Source organism: Saimiri boliviensis, chromosome 1 (genome assembly GCF_048565385.1).
Source record: "Saimiri boliviensis isolate mSaiBol1 chromosome 1, mSaiBol1.pri, whole genome shotgun sequence".
In the NCBI taxonomy this organism is placed as follows: domain Eukaryota; kingdom Metazoa; phylum Chordata; class Mammalia; order Primates; family Cebidae; genus Saimiri; species Saimiri boliviensis.
The window spans coordinates 85,620,646-85,635,290 of record NC_133449.1 but is presented as its reverse complement, the minus strand read 5'-3'; positions in this window follow the sequence as shown (position 1 = coordinate 85,635,290).

Genomic DNA, 14,645 nt, shown 5'->3' with positions numbered 1-14,645 from the left:
ATGTCAGTCAGATGAAATTTCACTGGCATGACAAGTTTCTCTATTAAATCATACAGTGTGGTAATGGGCAGAATTCTATATCTGAATACCATCTATTATCTATAAATTTATCATGAATACTATACTCTGCATCAACAATAATAATTTTAACCAAGAAATTGCAAATAGGCCAGGTATGGTGACTCCCACGTGTAATGCCAGCACTTTGGGAGGCTGAGGCAGGTGGTCACGAGGTCAAGAGATGGAGACCATCTTGGTCACATGGTGAAACCCCGCGTCTACTAAAAATACAAAAAATTAGCTGGGCATGGTGGCACTTGCCTGTAATCCCAGCTACTCAGGAGGCTGAGGCAGGAGAATTGCCTGAACCCAGGAGGCGGAGGTTGAAGTGGGCCGAGATCGTGCCATTGCATTCCAGCCTGGGTAACAAGAGCGAAACTCCATCTCAAAAAAAAAAAAAAATTAGCCAGGCATGGTGGTGCATGTCTGTAGTCCCAGCTACTCAGGAGGCTGAGGAAGGGGATAGAGTAAGACTTCGTCTCAGAAAAAAAAAAGAGAGAGAGAGAGACTGCAAATCACTTTCATCGTACTCTAATTTTACAGTATCGTTCTGCTATTCCAGTATCTCATTTCCTTTTTTTAATACCTTGAACCGCACTGAACCTAAATATTTTAAGCAAGTTTCTTCTTCAAAACAGGCCTTCTATGAGAAATCTTTTATGAAATTCTTGCCCAATGTCTAACAAATTATAATAACTCAAGTTCATGAAGGGTTAGATAGAGGGTTGGGAAAAATATCTCAGAAAATTCTTCAAGGGAAGTGATAATAAGAAAAAAATTAAGAAACATTAATATATAATAGAAAAACTCTGAAACTGTCAGCTGCTTAACATTGTCAAAATTTCTATACAACATGGAAATGACTGTATTTGATGTTAATTTATAAATTCAACATGCACTTATTCAGTGCCTGTAGTGTGCTACGTACTGGGAATATAGCTTGGAAAAAAATAGTAAATGTTCTTTGCAGCTTACAATTTAGTAATAAGACAAAAAATTATACAAAAGTATAAAATTTATGTAATATCAGACATTTATAAGTGCCATAAAAGTGTGAAAAGCTACTTTAAAGATTCTGAGTTCATAGTATTTATTTAAATAATGTTACGGTCACTTTCTGTGTGCCAAACACTGAACTAGATAATATGTAAACACAAGAGTTATGTTTCTGCTTTAATGGAGCTTACAATTTAGTAGAAAAGACAGACATTAAATTTTAAAAAATATTAACTTAAGCAAGGTTGCCATTTGTCTTCCACTATTTATTTTCCCCTTTTTCTTTATCGTCAAGTTATCTTGGAATGTGGCCACCAAGGTAGACTCCTCTTCCCAGTCTTTCTCTCAACTAGCTGTGACCACACTGTTAAGTTTTAGCCAACAGGATGCAAGTAGAAATAGTGCCTATAGCTTCCAGTATTAAACTCTTGGCCTTCACCTACTTTTTCCCCCTTTTCTGAAAGCAAGTTATTGGTGAAAAATGAAACTGTCTTGAATTCATAGTTGAAAAACCACGTAAGGAAGTTTGCAGAGCCTCTGCTCCAGCTCAAAATCATTTGCCTCTGGATTGTTTTGTGAGTAAGAAATCAAATTCTACTTCTTTGAAGCTACTGAATGACAGAGTCAACTTTTTGTGATTACATATTTTTTAATAGTAACTATTCTTGTATCCTAATTACTGTGCACAAATCTAAACTATGTTAAATGTTATGAAGAAAAGAACATGGTACCTGAGAGAAAAATAGTAGGAGGCAACCACTTAAGATTAGGGATTTAGTGGGGGCCCCTCTAAGAAAGTAAATTTAATTTGACATTTGAAGAATAAGAGTTAATGTATGAGGGCAGATATGCAAAGTTCACGCAGTGGAAGAGATTAGGGATATTTTAGGAATCTCTGAAAGCCCAAAATGGGTACAACTAGGAAATAATGTGCCAGGCAGGTGAAGGACAATGCTGGAGATAGACCATACACATCTTAGAAAGTGTTTTCATTTACTCAAAGTGGCAATAGCAAGAAGAAAAATGGCATGATTTTGTTACCATTTTATAAAGAGCTACTTGACTTTTGATTTGTAAAATGTCCATTGCTTGCAACCAAAGTGAGAGTGAGAAGATCAGTTAGGAGGGTTTTTTGATCTAGGTCAGAGATACTGGTGTGTATTAGTCTCTTCTCATGCTTCTAATAAAGGCATACTGGAGACTGGGTAATTTATAAAGGAGAAAGGTTAAACTGACTCACAGTTCCACATGGTTAGGGACTCCTCACCATCGTGGCAGAAGGCAAAGGAGGAGCAAAGTCACATGTTGCCTGGTGGCAGGCAAGAGAGAGAGCATGTACAGACAGGGGAGCTCCCCTTTATAAAACCATCAGATCTTGTGAGACTTATTAACTATCAGGACAATAGTATGGGAAAGAATTGCTACTGAGTCCCTTCCATGACATGTGGAAATTATGGGAGCTACAATTCAAGACTTGGGTGGGGATACAGCCAAACCATATCATGGTGCCTTTTAAAAACACCTTTATACCATATTATGTATGAAAAGTCCACACTTGGGTGGCTTAAATATTTTAAAACACTAGAAAATAAATTGGAAGGCTCATCAAAAAACTTGAACTTGTTTCTCTTTAGATCAGTTGTAAATGCTACTGCATGTGCCTCCACTCACTGATGATACATGACTTCCCTGTGGTACTTCCCTGACATTACCAATATTATACTATAACATTGCTGTTCTGACTTGCGTTAATTAAGCCTCCAGTGTTCCCTGCCTGTTTTTCCAAACTGAATCATCCTTTAATTCATCAGGGACTGTTTCAACTAAACCATCACTGTATACAAAAAACAAGCACACACTAAGAACCTGTAAGAATGGAAGTGCTTGCAGAGTTCCCATATTATATTTTAGAGAATGCAACATTCCATAATAATAAAAAGGATTTAAAAAATCTCATTCATTTTGTATTTATGTGCTAGTTTTCCTTTATTTTTTTCCAGCCTAAACTATCTAGGTGAGATCACTGTGGAAAAGCATATCCAAAGCTTCTTAACTAAGGGTTCCAGTGATACTACACTCTATTTAAAAGCTTTCCTAGGAATGGTATACAGGTCCATAAAGAATTTTATGGGTGAGAATATTTTATTCTGTAATCTATTCAATTTTACATTAGCTCCTCTGACTTTGATTCCAAAGATAGCCCATCTTCTCCCATAGTAAATTGATTGTCTAGAGGTCCCCAAACTGTCAAATTCAGAGAATCACAATAAAACTGAGGTTATTTTCTGTCGTTCACCAATCTAATTAACATGATCAGTCATTGAGCAAGCCGTCACACTAGCAAGTCAATTGTTAGGGTCATTTCAGGTATTTTTAGATTAATGTCTTTAATAACACAGAAAACAGTGATGCTGATCTTTAAGGAAAGGTAATAAAGAATTGTAACTGAAGAAAAATAGTCCTGTCAGTTTCCCCTCTACAGTCTATATATGATAAATTTAATCTAGAGTATGAGCAAATACATTAAAGGAACTTTGGCTTCTCAATACTTAGACTGAAGAGGATTTTGCCCTAAACTTTCTCAGGTAATTATATAATTAGTATCAATGAAAATATTCTTATTAATATTCCTTTAACATTCAAATCTGTTATAAGTGAGACAAATCTAAATAGATATGGAACAGTACTAAATCTACAAACATTTATTGCAAAGTTTAATTCTTTGGAGATCTGAACTATTATTTCATCAGTTCCTGTTAGCTGTATGGTGAATGTGTATACATGGCTACTATTTCTACACTCACTGAAATGGGTTAGGTGAGTGTTAAAGCAAACTAAATGTGGCCTGATAAGGACTCCATACCTCTATATTTGAGTCCTGGTAGATGAACTATAACCTAGCTTAATAGGCAGACAAGACTGAAAACCTAATTTAGCAATATGTGCCTGTAACAGTAGCTGAGTCCTGGACAATTTCAGTGGCCATGCTTCTACCACACATAGACTCTTAAGTGTTCAAACAAGGCAACTGCCAACCTGTAACCAATCCAGCTGTTTCTGTACCTCACTTTAGATTTCTGTATGCCACTTCCCTTTTGTTGTCTATAAATTTGTTCAACGGTAGGCATCCCTGGAGTCTGTCTGAATCTGCTGTGATTCTGGGTGCTGCCAGACTTGTGAATTATTCATTGTTCAACTAAACCCTTTTAAATTTAATTTGGCCTAAGTTTTTCTTTTAATAGATAATGTCAGAAGTGGGGTCCAAATGAGTTCTAATGACCCCCAGGAGGACTGAGTGGACAAGCAAGGTACCTACTGGACCCACTTGTGTCCTCTAATCTCTCAGAGTGGCTGGGGATCATAGTAAGTCCTCTCTTGAATTTCAGAGTTCCACAGATTTGTGTTTTGAGCTCTGTGAGTTTCTTTGAGTAAATTTCTATTCCAAGCTGGGCTTGGAAGTCATGACAGAAACTGGAATGGATCCAGGATTGGATTTGATCCTATAATTAACTGACTTGGATCCAAAGGGCTCTTACATCTGACTGGGTTCAAAAGAAATTGGTAGTAAATTGTAATATTGCAGTTGGCTGTTCCTAATTTCTGAAAAATTGAGTTCCTTCCAGTTTATACATTAGGCCCAGGAGGCAGCAAAATATTATAGAAATGGTGAAATCTTACTAAAGATAACTTACAGTGGAATATTTCAAATGGAAAACAATGCACTGAAGTGCATTTTTAAAAAGGAACTATTTTTCTTTGTGTTGTGGCTTGGCCCCCAGGGCTATAGTATGGAAGCAGGGTCACTAAGGCAGCTTGGGGAGAAAGAACCCAGAAGCCTGGCATACTGGCAAAAGTGTAAGAATTTTACCAGTCAGACTTCTTGTCCCTCTTTCTCTGTGCAAACCAGTTGAACTATTGGTAAAAGTAACTGTTTATACCCTCTGCAAAGTCTTAATTAATGGAAGAATTGAATTCTGAGGCTAGCCTTAAGATTTATCAAGTCTAATGTATTTTGTGCTGTGAATTTGTTTTACTGTGTAGAGGTGCCTTAGGATTGAACATGGATTTAGTACTCTATAAGCTCACTGCTCAAGACAGCTCAGCAAGCAGGTCCACAGCAAACTTTCTGAAGGTCCTTGAAACAAACAAAAAACCTGAATGAGATCTCTATCTTCTATTATTTTCTTGGGAGCTTGGTTTGTTAACTGTGCTGTGGTAAATCCTCTTTGTCTCTGCTGTCTAGGGAACAAGAATTTTAGGGTTCATGTTACAGTTAGCTGTATGTATTATACTCAGTAGTTAGAAACCTTTGTAAGCTCAAAATTAACTACTGTAGACTCCTTCTGGAAAGGGCAGCAGATACTGCCAGGTGCTGTAGCTCAATAGCTAGACGTTTGTCTTTTCACAGTTTTGACCTGGATTAGATCTTGGCTTAGGGAATGAGTTCTTTGGATTGATATCTGTACAACCTTTACCATTTGTAAAGGCCTCTTTCCCTCTATGAACATCTTCTAGTTTCCATTCTTAAATCTTCCTTTCTCTGAGCTAACTTTAAAGATTCTAGATTTTATTAAAACTGCTTACCACCTATTTGAAAATACTTCACACACTCATAGGTAAGTCATAACCCTTAGTTGAGGCTTGTTGGTTTCACCTGTGATGTAACTTTTGGTAAAGTTTAAAAGCCAGAAATATTGGCTGTGGCTAAATTTTGGTAATAAGAAATTTTAAAGTACTTAAAAAAAAAAAAAGAAGAAGAAGAAGAAGGGAGTGCTGTGGTAAAAACTCAGCTTAATTAAAAGTGGATATCAGCTTAATTGAAACTCAGCTTAATTAAAAGCTATAGGTATATTTAAAAGGCCTTTATGTCTATTCTCTCTGTTGATCTTGTTTTGCTGGAAAAAAACGTTTTTTCTTCTTAGTTGACTTAGTTATTTTTCTCCATTTTGTCTTCTCATTATTAATGCACACATGAGGGGATCTAAGATAACTTCTGTTAGCCTGGAACTCCTTGGGAAAACAGAGAAGGCTGCACTGACCCCATTTTGAAAAAGTAAAATATGCTGTTTTCCTCATGGAACTCAAATAATTAAAAGTGGATAAATCCCTCTCATAATCTGTTTTGCCTTCCAGCTGTGTCTGTTTATTAGGCTTTAGAAACTGTATGTTTTCCTAGTAGTTTCTTGAAGGGCTCAATGCTAAAGCCAGTAATCCAATTAAGAAACTTAGAAAGTGTTAAATGAAAAATCTTACAACTGCTGGATCTTCTTCTCTCTGTCTGTAGTAATATATGTCTTATGTGTATAATGTTTATATAAAAGAGCTCTAATTAATTGGCTTAAACAAAAATAAGTGCTAAAATAAAATATTCTGAAAAAAATTAAAACTCTAATGCCTTTTCATGTAACTTTAGTCACTTGTGAAATAAAAACAGCTTTAAAGATTATTGGCAAAATGAAAACATTTGGTCTAAGTTATGCAGTCAGGTATTAGGTTTGCTCAGTGCTTTAAGGTTACTTCTCCTTTGACATTAAAAAATTGTTTAATTTATTTTGAAGAATTAGATTTAAATAAGGCCTGGGAACATGTGGAATTAGCCATGCCCCCAGCTATGGGAAACAGATTATAAAGAAAAGAGTTTTTATATAAGAAAGGATATTGAATGGCAAATTCTGGTTCTAAAGTAAAATAACCAGTTATTTAAAAAGAGGGATGTTTAGGACAGATCAGAACATCCAAGCATGTTGTAGATTGTCTGTGTACATCGTAAAAATTTATGAAAGAAAATATATGTACCAAACTAAACATTTCTAAGAGTTACTATTATAACATGTAATTGAAACTGCAAAAACATAGTTTTACATGCAAGGTTTTTAAGGGAGGTGAAATCTATTTTTGGTAAAAGATGCTAAGAATGCACAGGAATGTAAATTTCTGCCTAGTTCAGAGGTTTACAAGATTGTTTTAAGCTGATAAGATAAAGGTAAAGGTTTGAGCAAGTTATAGAAGGTGTTTGAAAAATTAATTTTGGAACAAGAAATTCTATGTCGACATTGGCTGACATTAAAGGGGTATTATTAATTTTTTTTAATAAATTGAACATTGGAATAAAAACACAACAGGGGTTTTTTTTTTTTTTTTAGAGCACTGATCTTTTCTTTTACTAAAAACACAAAGGGTTACAAAAGGTCTATGAGAATCTCAACCTTATGTTCAATGAAATCAACCAATGAAGATTGATAGATTTGTCTATAAGGTTTTATTAAAAATTGGAGTGACATTACTAGAACACTAATGCAAGGGTGAAGTTTGGCTTTCTCTCTTGAAGGTGATTTTTATGTAATATTAAAAGATAATGAAAGGATTTTGTTTGCCTTTTTAATAAATTACTTAAAAAAGAAGGGAAAGATGGGACAGATTGTTGAGAAAGCTGTCTTCTCTCTATCAATCAGTAAAGCTTTTTGCCTTTTAGAAATTTTTGAGTTATTGTTTTAGCCAAATGAATGACTTATGGTTATATTGAATTCTGTTTCATAATATCAAGTGTTTCAAACCTTTAACATATTTGATAGGCTTCCCAAAATCATATTTAAGCTTCAAAATTGTTTTTTTCTAACCCATAACTTTGAGATGCTACACATGGTCCCTGAAACATTCAAAAGAGAGGTAAACAGGATTATTTGATGTATTTAGTTACATGGGAAGAATTGTCAACATTTAAAATAATGTTTAATCTTAGGGTTATATTTTAGCTAATGATATGAATGTATGTTCCCAAATTTAATGGGATTTCTAAAAATTCTAAATATGTCTTAGTAAATACTATCAAATGATAATTAAGGTTATTATGTTAAGTATTGTAGATAGAAGTAATAACCAAATTTTCTTGTCAATTGTATCTTTATGAATATTTAATTTCCACAGTTAATTGCATAATGCTGATGCTATTTCTGAAAACTTCACAAGCCAACAAAATTCTAGAATATGATGTCTTTTAGGAGGTTCATGAAAGGATGGAAAGGACTTTGAAAAGCGCTCTTGAGTACAGCTTTCTAATAACTTTAAATTCATATCATTTGGACTGGGTAATAATTTCTGAAACATTAATGAAAAGACTGTTTAGTTAATAAAACTGTGAATCTAGGTAGGACAAAAATAAATTGAATACCAAGAAAATACTTGCCAGGTTTTCATGTTAAACAAGCTGATACTAAAATTGTTGAGATATAAAATTTGAATGAACTCCATGGTCTAAGTCAAATTACCTATCCTAACCCATTAGTTTTCAGTATATGTACCTAAATTTGAAAAATAACTGGTATGCAAAAAGACAGAAATCCAATGTTAAGCATGTACTCTCAGAGAACCAGGATGGCCACCTTGTTCTTCCTGACCCCTTAAAGCCTTTGTTATTAAAGGTTCTGCATTTCATGACTCATCATGGAGAAGATAAAATGATCTAAATTAAGTACATACTGGTGTGGTGACTTATAACTTGCTAAATTAGTTTATACAATGTTTGGTTTGTTAAATCCATATTGCTGGGAAGATAATCAAAGCTTCAAGTACATTTGACTACCTGATGGGCCATTTAAACATTTACAAAGGGATTTCATTTGATCGTCACTTTCAATGCATGTTTTCTGGTTTAATAAAAGCTTTCCCATGCAAGAGGGCTAATGCTATAACAGTAGATTATTATGCTACACTGTATTTTAACCATGTAAAGAAAGCTTTTTATGATTCACTGATGGAGGACAATCCACTTCATCACAATCTAGAACACAAAGACTGGATCTTCTTGGAACATCAGAGAAAGAGCATCTTTTTGATACATACTACAGGAACATTTTTGGGTCTTAAATTTTAGGTTCATAATCTCATAACTGGGAAGGGTCTCTCCATAACTTTGTAACTGTAACCCTTAAGGTAAAGCTAACCAGGAAAGTTTTTCCCTAGAAGAAGACAGCATTCTTAGGCAGTGTTTTCCAAAATAACAGATTAAGACTTCTCTACTATCATGAGACTCTTACTTTTGAATATTTTTCCCTTGGTTATACCTTTATGAACAACGGAAGTCAAAGGGGGATCTGTTATGTCCACTGATGGGATATACTTTAATTTGTGAGGATTTTGTAGTCAGCCTTGTACATAGATAAATGTATACCTTCAAAATGAAGGCCTAATGCAGGTGATAAATTATTGTGTATATGTTGCCTCATAGCCAGTTAGAGGCAGAATATTAGTTCACTCCTTTTAACCCACACCAGGTTAAAGAGAACATTACTAGGCCTTCACTTTTCTGAAAGACATCATTTATTAGGCCCTTTTTCCATAGTTTGAAGTTAAAGAGGCAATGATTAGAAATGTATTCATCATGTAGGCCCTAGAGCAGTTTCTACCACAAACGCTATGGTTACACAACAGACTTTAAATTATTTTATACAAGTTATGATAATGGTAGAATTAGATAAACAAGGAAATATCTGTATAGCTGCTGGCACTTGTGACCTATAAAGAAATACACTGGATACTATAGAAATTCAGTTGTAGGGATTAACAAAAAGACCACTTAGTTAAGTGAATAGACTCTTCAGCTCGCTGTTTGATCTATTTGGTTTTAGGTGGTTTGATTTATGGGACCCTCAGTAAGGAGAATACTCCAAACTCTTGGTATTAGTCTCCCAATAGTGATAATGGTAGTCTCTCTGGTGCACTGTATTCACTCTATGGTTTTAAATGTTTGCAAGCAGCCATCTCTAGAATGTCAAATGGTTTCTCTTCAACTGGAATGACAAAAGCTGAAAATAATGGGTAACCATGAGGACAGTGTAACCTATGAATGACATGCTGAAACTGGAAACCCAAAATGATGATAGCTGAGAGTAGCAATAAAGCCCTAAGTTTTGGTCACACTTTCACCTTAAGAAAGAACTTGACTAAGAAGGGTAAATTTTTTTTGAAAAAAAAATTATGGGAGGCCTTTGTTTGCTACTGAGCTCTTGCACTAAACTCAGACATGAAACAAAGCCAAATTAGAACCACTAGTGCTAAATATGACATAATCAAACTAAGACTTTAAGGAAACACATAGATCCTAGAACACACCAGGTTTTTTTTTTTTTTTCTCCTGACGGTTACAGTAATGACAACATTGACAAAGTTTTGGTCAGTCTTTCAAAATTGAGAACATGACCAAAAGGAGAGAATTGTTTAAGCAAACAAAATATAGCCTGAGAAGGGCTCTATACTTCTATATTTGAGTCCTTGTGGATGAACTGTAACCTAGCTTAATAGGCAGATAAGAATGAAAGCCTAACTTAGGAGTTTACATCTGTAACAAGAGCTGAGATTTGGACAAACCCAACTGCCATACTTCAATGACTCATAGACTCGTAAGTGTTCAAATTGTGTTCAAATAATCCAAACACCAAATGTTTTACATTTGTACTTAGCAAAGATTTCCTTTACTTGCAAGCAAAATTATCATTTTTCAATACATAACTAGATTTTAAGATATGGCAAAAGCACAACCATCTACAGTCTCAAGTCAAAAGGATGCTTCAGTACTTTTAATTATTTTATTTTATTATTTTTTTTTTTTTTTTGAGACAGAATTTCACTCTTGTTACCCAGGCTGGAGTGCAATGGCGTGATCTCGGCTCACTGCAACCTCCACCTCCTGGGTTCAGGCAATTCTCCTGCCTCAGCCTCCTGAGTAGCTGGGATTACAGGCACGCACCACCATGCCCAGCTAATGTTTTGTATTTTTAGTAGAGATAGGGTTTCACCATGTTGACCAGGATGGTCTCGATCTCTTGACCTTGTGATCCACCCGCCTTGGCCTCCCAAAGTGCTGGGATTACAGGCATGAACCACCACGCTTGGCACTTTTAACTCTTATATTTGTATGTTTTAACATATAAAATAGATTAGTATAGGGAGACCTGCATATAGTTAATACAAAGTAGATACAAATGAAGAATGTTGTTACTTATTTATAAAATATATGTATAAAATAAAATAAGTTCAGGGCACAGAAAAGAAAAAAATAGTAACATTAAAGAATAAAGTGTTGGTGCAGGTTAAAAAAAATCACATTTCCTCAGAAATTCTATAATAACTGTTGACTGTTTTTCTTATGTAAGATTTTGTATGGTTTTCTTAATGCTATTCTTTACTGTTTATGTTTGTGGTCCTGTATCCCTACTGTTATTCTATGTCTTTTGGAAACAGGGCATATAGCTTATCCTTCTCAGTTTAAGATAAATATTTGGATGTTTTTACCACCATGTTGCAATGCAGTACAAACACCTAAAACTCTTACTGACTCACAGGAACAGAGGTTTAATTCTAGATCCCACTGTACATTTGTTCTGGGTGAATAGTGATTTTGTTCCATGTAGATGTTGCATAAGACAGAAGTTGTGCATGAGAAACCTTCCACAGGCTCTTTTCTTTCATAAGTAACACTTGCTACTGACTCACATTTCATTAGATTAATCAAGACAAATGGCTAGATGTGGTGTCAATGTGTCTACAAAGTACAATTTACTCATATCAAGGAAAAGAGAGAAAAATAAGGATTTTGAGAAAAATACAATCTACCACAAATTATATTAGCTGAAATAAATATCTTAATTCCTCCAATTTGCAGATAATCTATTAGAAATGCAAGTAGCCACATATATGCAAATATCTGTCACAACATTGGACATACTGTGGATACTCATTAAAGTTATTTTCCCTTCTACATTTACTATTCTAGAATAATTTACCTTCCAATCAGGGCTTTCTGCTTTTGTGTCTTCCTCATTCTTTCTGCCTGCTGCCATCCGTGTAAGAAAGAATTTGCTTCTCCTTGCCTTTGCCATGATTGTGAGGCTTCTCCAGCCACACGGAATGTAAGTCCAGTTAAACCTCTTTCTTTTGTAAACTGCCCAGTCTCAAATATGTCTTTATCAGCAGTATAAAAATAAACTAATACAGTAAATTGGTACCACCAGAGTGGAGCATTGCTGAAAAGATACCTGAAAATGTAGAAATGACTTTGGAACTGGGTAACAGGCAGAGGTTGGAACGGGTTGGAAGGCTCAGAAAAATACAGGAAAGTTTGGAACTTCGTAAAGACTTGTTGAATGACTTCGACAAAAAATACTGATAATAACATGACAATGAAATTCAGGCTGAGGTGGTCTCAGATGGAGATGAGTAACTTGTTGGGAACTGGAGCAAAGGTGACTCTTGTTATGTTTCAGCGAAGAGACTGGCAGAATTTTTACCCCTTCCTAGAGATTCGTGGAGTTTTAACTTGAGAGAGCTCATTTAAGGTATCTGGCAGAAGCAGCAAAACATTCAAGAGGTGACTTGGGTACTTTTAAAGGCATTCAGTATTCTAAGGGAAGCAGCACATAAAAGTTTGAAAAATTTGCAGCCTGACAATGTGATAGAAAAGATCCCATTTTCCGAAGAGAAATTCAAGCCAGCTGCAGATATTTGTATAAGTAACAAGGAGATGAATGTTAATCCCCGAGACAATGGGGAAAATGTCTCCAAGGCATGTCAGAGACTTTTGTGGCAGTCTCTCCTATCATAGACCTGGAGGTTTGGTAGGAAAAAATGGTTTTGTGGGCAGGGGCCAGGGTCCCCATGCTGTATGCTGTCTAGGGACTTGTGGCCCTGTCCCAGCCACTCCAGCTATGGCTAAAAGGGGCTAACGTAGAGCTTGGGCTGTGACTTCAGAGGGTACAAGCCCCAGGCCTTGGTAGCTTCCATGTCATGTTGAGCCTGTGGGTGCATAGAAGTCAAGAATTAGGGTTTACAAACTTTGTCTAGATTTCAGCAGATATATGGAAACACTTGGCTGCTCAGGCAAAAGTTTGCTGCAGGAGCAAGGCCCTCATAGAGCACCTCTGCTAGGGCAATGCAAAAGGAAAAGGTAGAGTTAAAGTCCCCACACAGAGTTTCTACTGGGGCATCACCTAGTGGAGCTGTGAGAAGAGGGCCACCCTTATACAGACTCCAGAATGGTAGACACAGTGACAGCTTTCACCATGTGCCCAGAAAAGCTGCAGACACTCAGTACCAGCCCATGAAAGCAGCCAGGAGGGAGGCAGGCTGCACCCTGCAAAGCCACAGGGGTGGAGCTGCCCAAGATCATGGGAATCCACCTTTTGCATTAGCATGACCTGGATGTGAAACCTGCAGTCAAAGGAGATCATTTTGGAGCTTTAAAATTTGACTGCTGTGCTGGATTTCCAGCTTGCATGATCCCTGTAACCTCCTTGTTTTGGCCAATTTCTCCCATTTGGAATGGCTGTATTTACTCAATACCTTTACCTGAATCATACTAGGAAGTAACTAGGAAGCAACTAGCTTGCTTCTGGTTTTACAGGCTCATGGGTAGAAGAGACTTGCCTTGTCTGACATGAGACTTTGGACTTTGGACTTTTGGGTTAATGCTGACATGAGTTAAGACTTTGGGGGACTGTTAGGAAGGCATGATTGGTTTTGAAATGTGAGAACATGAGATGGGAGGGGACAGGGGTGGAATGATTGTTTGTCTCTGTGTCCTCACCAAAATCTAATTTTAATGTTACTCTCATAATTCCCATGTTTCATGGGAGGGACCCAGTGGGACTAAATTAAATCATGGGGTGGTTTTCCCTATACTCTTCTCTTAGTAATGAATAAGTCTCACCAAGATCTGACGGTTTTATCAGGGGGTTCTGCTTTTGTGTCACTGTCATTCTCCCTTTGCCTGCTGCCATCCATGTAAGATGAGACTTGCTCCTCCTTGCCTTCTGCCATGATTTTGAGGCTTCCCCAGCCATGGGGAACTGTAAGTCCATTCAACCTCTTTCTTATGTAGATTGCCAAGTCTCAGATAGGTCTTTATTGGCAGCATGAAAATGAACTAATACAGCTGGTGTATACAGGCTCATGGGTAGAAGAGACTTGCCTTGTCTGACATGAGACTTTGGACTTTGGACTTTTGGATTAATGCTGAAATGAGTTAAGACTTTGGGGGACTGTTAGGAAGGCATTATACAGAATGATAATGTTTGTTTTCCATGAGAAGTCCCTTCAAGTAAAAGGGGGTGCTGTCAATGATTATAACTGGAAAACAGACAGAAGCCAAGGAAGTCTAAGACAATTTGGCAGTTGTAGTCACCCACTGCATAAGATGTGTTTGGTAAAAAAAAAAAAAAAAAAAAAATCTCTTCAGCTCTGTTGAAAAATTCCTATGTAAATAAAAGCAGTGAACACTTCGAAAATGGATAATTTTGTATGGACTAAATATTGTAAACTACAAAGCTTCTCAGAAGATGTGTATTCTAATAGTGTATTAGTTAATTCTCACACTGCTATGAAGAAATAACTGAGTTGGGTGATTTATAAAGGAAAGAGTTTTAATTAACTCACAGTTCTGCTTTGCTGGGTAGGCCTCAGGATACCTACAGTCACGGTAGAAGGCTAATCACAGGTGGCAGGATGAAGTGAGTGCAAGCAAGGAAAATAGCAGACACTTATAAAACCATCAGAACTCATAAGACACTCATTATCACAAACTGCATGGGGGAAACCAC